This window comes from Curcuma longa, unplaced genomic scaffold (genome assembly GCF_044706935.1).
Source record: "Curcuma longa cultivar G26 ecotype Majalengka, Jawa Barat unplaced genomic scaffold, ITB_CL_G26_1.1 contig_7123, whole genome shotgun sequence".
Lineage (NCBI taxonomy): Eukaryota > Viridiplantae > Streptophyta > Magnoliopsida > Zingiberales > Zingiberaceae > Curcuma > Curcuma longa.
Genome location: NW_027434862.1, coordinates 21,765 through 27,023, shown reverse-complemented (window position 1 = coordinate 27,023; position 5,259 = coordinate 21,765). Strand labels below are relative to the sequence as shown.

Genomic DNA, 5,259 nt, shown 5'->3' with positions numbered 1-5,259 from the left:
CTTGACTATTTTGGTTTTGCTATGTTTTCAATATTTATATGTTAGAACTTGTTCTATGACGTATGAATCTTCTTATACATGTTCGGTATTTAGTGTGCATATTATATTTATTGGTTGTGGCCGTGTGGGCCTTATTCACATAATTTTGTACTTGTTATGTATTTTTTTGTCATGTGTGTATTGTGGCCGTGTAGGCCTTATGGTGGCCATGTAGGCCTTATGATATACTATGTATTCAGGGAAATGACAATTGTTACGGGGGAGATGCTATCGAAATTTTCGGATAGCCGTCTCCCGGGACGTGACACAAATTATGAATTGCTATTCATCCGATAAATAATATGACCGTAAGGCGATTGCCTTAGGGCACCCCTCAAATTTAACACTATCATCTCACCCCACCCTAGTACTATGTTGGACAAGTGTTAACTAAATTTAAGTCCTTACCTAGCCTAGGTTATTCTAATGCAAATAAAAAATTATAAAAAATAAAAATAATTAATGCAATCAATTTCATTTAATATGCATGGTTTTAGGTCCCCTAGATCACGACCCCTATTGGGTATGATCAAATAATGAATTTGATCCTTGGGGATCCAGAATTGGTTCGATCCAACTGGATTGATCAGTTTGGATTTGGGAACCCATGCTTGGACTCTTGGTTTCTTGGGTCTATTCAATAATGTCATGTATGCTCTGTACTTAGCTTTGTGTCCAAGCCAAGATCGGTTGTAACCAACCCTTTAGTTTTCAAGAATCATGTTACTTGGATCCTAAGATGAATTTTTCAAGAGATCTTTTCAGATCGTCAATCTAAAGTTTCAATTGGGAGTTCTCTTCCTCAAGTTTGACTTGAGTTCATTTCCCAACTTGAATAGCTTCAGTTGGCAATCTGGAGTTGACTTTCTCCTTGAGGAGTGCTACCTCCTCTTAGAGTGATTCAACTTGGGCATTAGATTTGACTAATTTTTTTGACAAACAGTAAATAATTGAATACAAATCTATCTATGCTTACAGTGGTTGTGAGTTCTTCTGAAACAGATGCAAATCCGTGGCTTGAACTTGAATCGCTATCTGACTCGCTGTCTGTTTCAATTTGTTCATCCTGAGCTGGAAGTGCAAGAAAGCTTGTGGTTATTTCTTCTTCAGATTCTTCTGATGAAGATTCATCCCATGTTGCTTTGAGTGTCTTTTTTTCTTAACTTAATCTCCTTCTTCTAATTGGGACATTTGGATCTAAAGTGGTCTTTTTCTTTGCACCCATAACAGGTGAGATACATCTTATTGGTAGATGGTTTGTTGGAATTTACTTTTTACACCACCTTCTTTACTTCCAATCTCTTTATGTCGTACTTCTTCGATAGCATCTTCCAAACTAGATTAACTAGCTCAGTTGTAACTTCGTCATTACTTTCTGAATCTGATGATTCTCCAGATTCTTTTTATGTCTACTTTCTGGATCTCTTTTCTTTTGTTGGTCTTGCAATTAGAGTTATACCTTTCTCTTTTGTTATCACATTAGTTTGTTTGTGTAATTCAAATTCTAAAAATAGCTCATCAAGTTTTATTTTTGAAAGGTCCCTTGTAAGCATCCACCATAGATGCCCATAAAGTATTCCTAGGGAACGTTTTCAGTACATACCTTATGACATTCCAATTTTCAATGAGTTGTCCAATCACGTGCAGCCCATTCAGCAAGTCTTGTATTTTTGCGTGCAATCCACTTGCTAATTTTCCTTTCATCATCTTGATATTGTATAACCTGTTGACGAGGAGATCTCTTTTACTGACCTTCGTATCTGATGTACCTTCATTTAGTTCTATTAGCTTGTTCCATAGGTCTTTGGCGCTGATGAAAGGTCTGATTCTATTCAATTCTTCTTTTGTCAACCCGCATTGTAATGTTTGAGTTGCTTTTACATCTGCTTCAATTTTCTTTCTGGTGGTCGCATCCCATTTGTCGCAAGTTTATGGTAGATCGTCATTATTGATCGGGATTATAAATCCCGTTTGAATGACAATCCACATTTTCACTTGTGTCTTTAGGTGGTACTTTATTCTACCTTTCTAGTAGATGAAGTCCTTCCTAGAGAACAGAGATGGCCTTGCGGTACTGAAACCTTCCTGATGGGCCATTGACTCTTGCACACAAATAAACAAGAAAAATGTACCAATACTTATCTTTGATTAGTAGTGCAAGAGAAAGAAAGAATAGATCGATAAAAAATCTGAAAAACTTGCTCGACCAGTGGTTGCACTGTGTTCGAGCGCCCCTCGCTCTGATACCAATTGTAGGATCGTTGAGAGTGCTAGAGAGGGGGTGAATAGCGCTATCGGTAGGGTTTTCAAGATTCATAAATTTGCCCGTGAATTCGTACGATTAAAGTTGTAAAGGCAGCGGAAAATAAACACACAACACAAAAATACTAGTGTTTTTCTTAGTTCACAGCCACAAGTTGCTACTCCAAGGTCCATGATCAGTTTGATCATTTACATTGGGTAATCAATTAAATAACTCCCTTCTTACGAAAGGGAGTTAACGATTACAAGTATAGGAGCAGTAATAACATTACCGTCCTTAGAAATTAAGTACAAATTGTTAAAGTTTACCGAAGTAAAGTAGATACAGACTTCGCGTGTAGCACTTCTGCATTACGATGACGCTCAGGGGTGTTGCTTCGTGTGCAGACGGTCATTGGTTGTCTCTGAATTATTGTTCTGAGGGTTCTCTCTTGATGCTCTTATATAGGGCTTTCCAGGCACCTGGAACCCTTTCCAAGCACCTCCACGTTATTTGCCGATCCACCATCGACACTGCTGACTCGGTACTTTCAAGTGTCTGTATCCCTTTCCGAGTGCCTGTATGCTGACGTGGAGGTTTCGGATGAACTTTGACTTCTGCAACGCTTATCCGAATCCGAGCGCTTGGAAGCTAAGGTGTCCCGACCACTGGGACTCTGCCACCTCACCGCTTTGCTGGCCCCGTTCCGCTGATGTCCGATCACTTGGAATAAATCCAGACGCTAGACTCCGATCACTTGGATCTAGATAAGGGCGTCCGTAACCAAAGTTCCTGCCCCTCCTTTCCTGCATTACAAGTTAGCACAAATCAAAATGTAATAGAAAAGAATCAACAATTTTGTAACTATTTTTGGTCTTAACTTCGAATTTTCAGTGAAATCCTGGGTTAGACCGACGCCTACTATTCCCCAATTGGGAACGCGCCCTTACTCACTTCACTCGGAAGAATTTACCTATTTACTCAACCAAGTCCTCTAGACTTGTTCGACTTTCTGCTTAGCCTCGATCTTTGACCCCTAGGATTTGCTGTTAGACAACTGATCCACCTAACCTGCCTAGACTTTCACCGTCAGATATCTGATCCACCTGACCTGCTTGGACTTCTACCGTCAGACATCTAGTTCACCTGACCTGTCTAGACTTCCATTGCCGGCTCCATCTGATCCACCTGACCTGTCTGGACTTTCACCTAGTGTACTTGATCCACTAAGTCTTCTGCCTAGTCCTCTAGACCAGGACTTCCACTACCTAGCCTCCAGCCAGGACTTCCATTGCCTAATTTCCATTAGGACTTGTCTGTGCCTAGTCTCAATTAGGATTTTTCTGTGCTCTCTGCACATTTAGATCAGCTTATCTGTAATCACCACATACTTAATTTAATCCTTTTGCCATTATCAACACTAAAGTTCGATCATTTGGTACTCCCTGCACCAACACATGTAACACTAGCAAACCTAATAATGTTGTTAACACAACAGAGCTTACATTAGTGGAATAAGAATCAAATTTAATCAAAGCAAATATAAAATTAATAACATACAAGTGAAATATTGAACCTAAAATTGTATCCAACTTTATGATTTAAAAAAGATTTTATCATGTTTGATTACATGTGCAACGCATGAGTCATTCAACTGGTAAATATTAAAAATTCAAGCGCTTGCCAATTTGTCAATTGGAATGTGCCACCTGATAATACTACTTGTTACTTTGTAAAGCAATCACGCTGTATTAGTTTTGGAAAAGATTTATCATTGTTGTCAAACTCCACTTATATGAGAGAACTAACCTATTAAGTTGTTAGATCCAACTACTAGCGCCAAATCTGTAAGCCCAAATTAGTAGTAGCTTGTTCATCTAAGCCTATAGAACTCCTTTATGAATCACCCACTCACAATGTGGTACTAAAATTGTGGTACTAAAGTGAGGTGTCAAAATTGTTTTGGTCTAGTTATTTTCATTTTCCATATGCTCAACTTTTATCACAATTATTGTAATGCAGCACTTCAGAAGTTGAAAGAATTTCAGAAGTTGAACTTGGGATTCAACAGCATTAGTGATGCATGTCTTGTGCATCTTAAAGGTCTCATTTGCCATTATCACCTGACTCTTAACATCATTTTTAACTTCTGGCTGTATTGCATTGACTAACACCATTTAACAAGATATCATTCTCAATATGATTCTCATGGTTTATGGAATTAAGGATTGTATGTCATGTTTCATTTTCCATGCTGCAATTTTCAGCATCCAACTCATGCTCCAATTTTTAGCTTCCAACTCCCTTGCCCTGTTGTTTTTTTCTAAGTTAGATTGTAGTTCAAAGTAATCAGTGTTTTGCATGATATAGTACCATCTTATGTCTCTTAGTCTTCTGACTGCATATATCTCGAGTTCCTTGATTTGTTGTTGCTATTGCATTCATGTTCTTGTCATAGCTGTCTGTTAATTGACTTCATTTAATTAGGTCTGGGACTACCAAACCAAGAGTTGTGTATAATTTATGATTGGGGGTCTAGCTCATATGGTAGAGCGCTCGCTTCGCATGCGAGAGGTACGGGGTTCGATTCCCTGGACCTCCACTAATTTATAATTTTTTGGGACCATTGAAGTGGCGGATTTTATTTTTTACTGAAGTGTACAATCACTTGAAGGCCATACGCATAATGTCTTCTGTTTACAACCTGAGCTTCCAATAATAATATCAGGTTCAAAAATGTTAGACTTTGGCATTCAACTACATATAGGTAAATTGGATGTTTGAACTGGCATCAATTCCTTATGCACTTACTATTGCATGCTATGGATTTGAGTGGATTATTGCTTCTTTACTCAGCTCTTGGTGATGCTGAAGGGATAACCAAACTTGCATCGCTCACAAAAGAACAAGGAAAGCATAATGTTGCATTTCTTTGCCTATTCATATTAGGTAATTAAATTGGAAGATTGCCTTCAGTA

General features: G+C 38.4%; 1 non-coding gene across 1 annotated transcript; it reads left to right on the top strand.

Annotated features, from left to right (window-relative positions):
• Window positions 1–4,810: 4,810 nt before the first annotated feature.
• TRNAA-CGC (transfer RNA alanine (anticodon CGC)) lies at window positions 4,811–4,883 on the top strand. Its single transcript has one exon. It is a non-coding gene; the product is annotated as a tRNA-Ala (tRNA).
• Window positions 4,884–5,259: the final 376 nt, after the last annotated feature.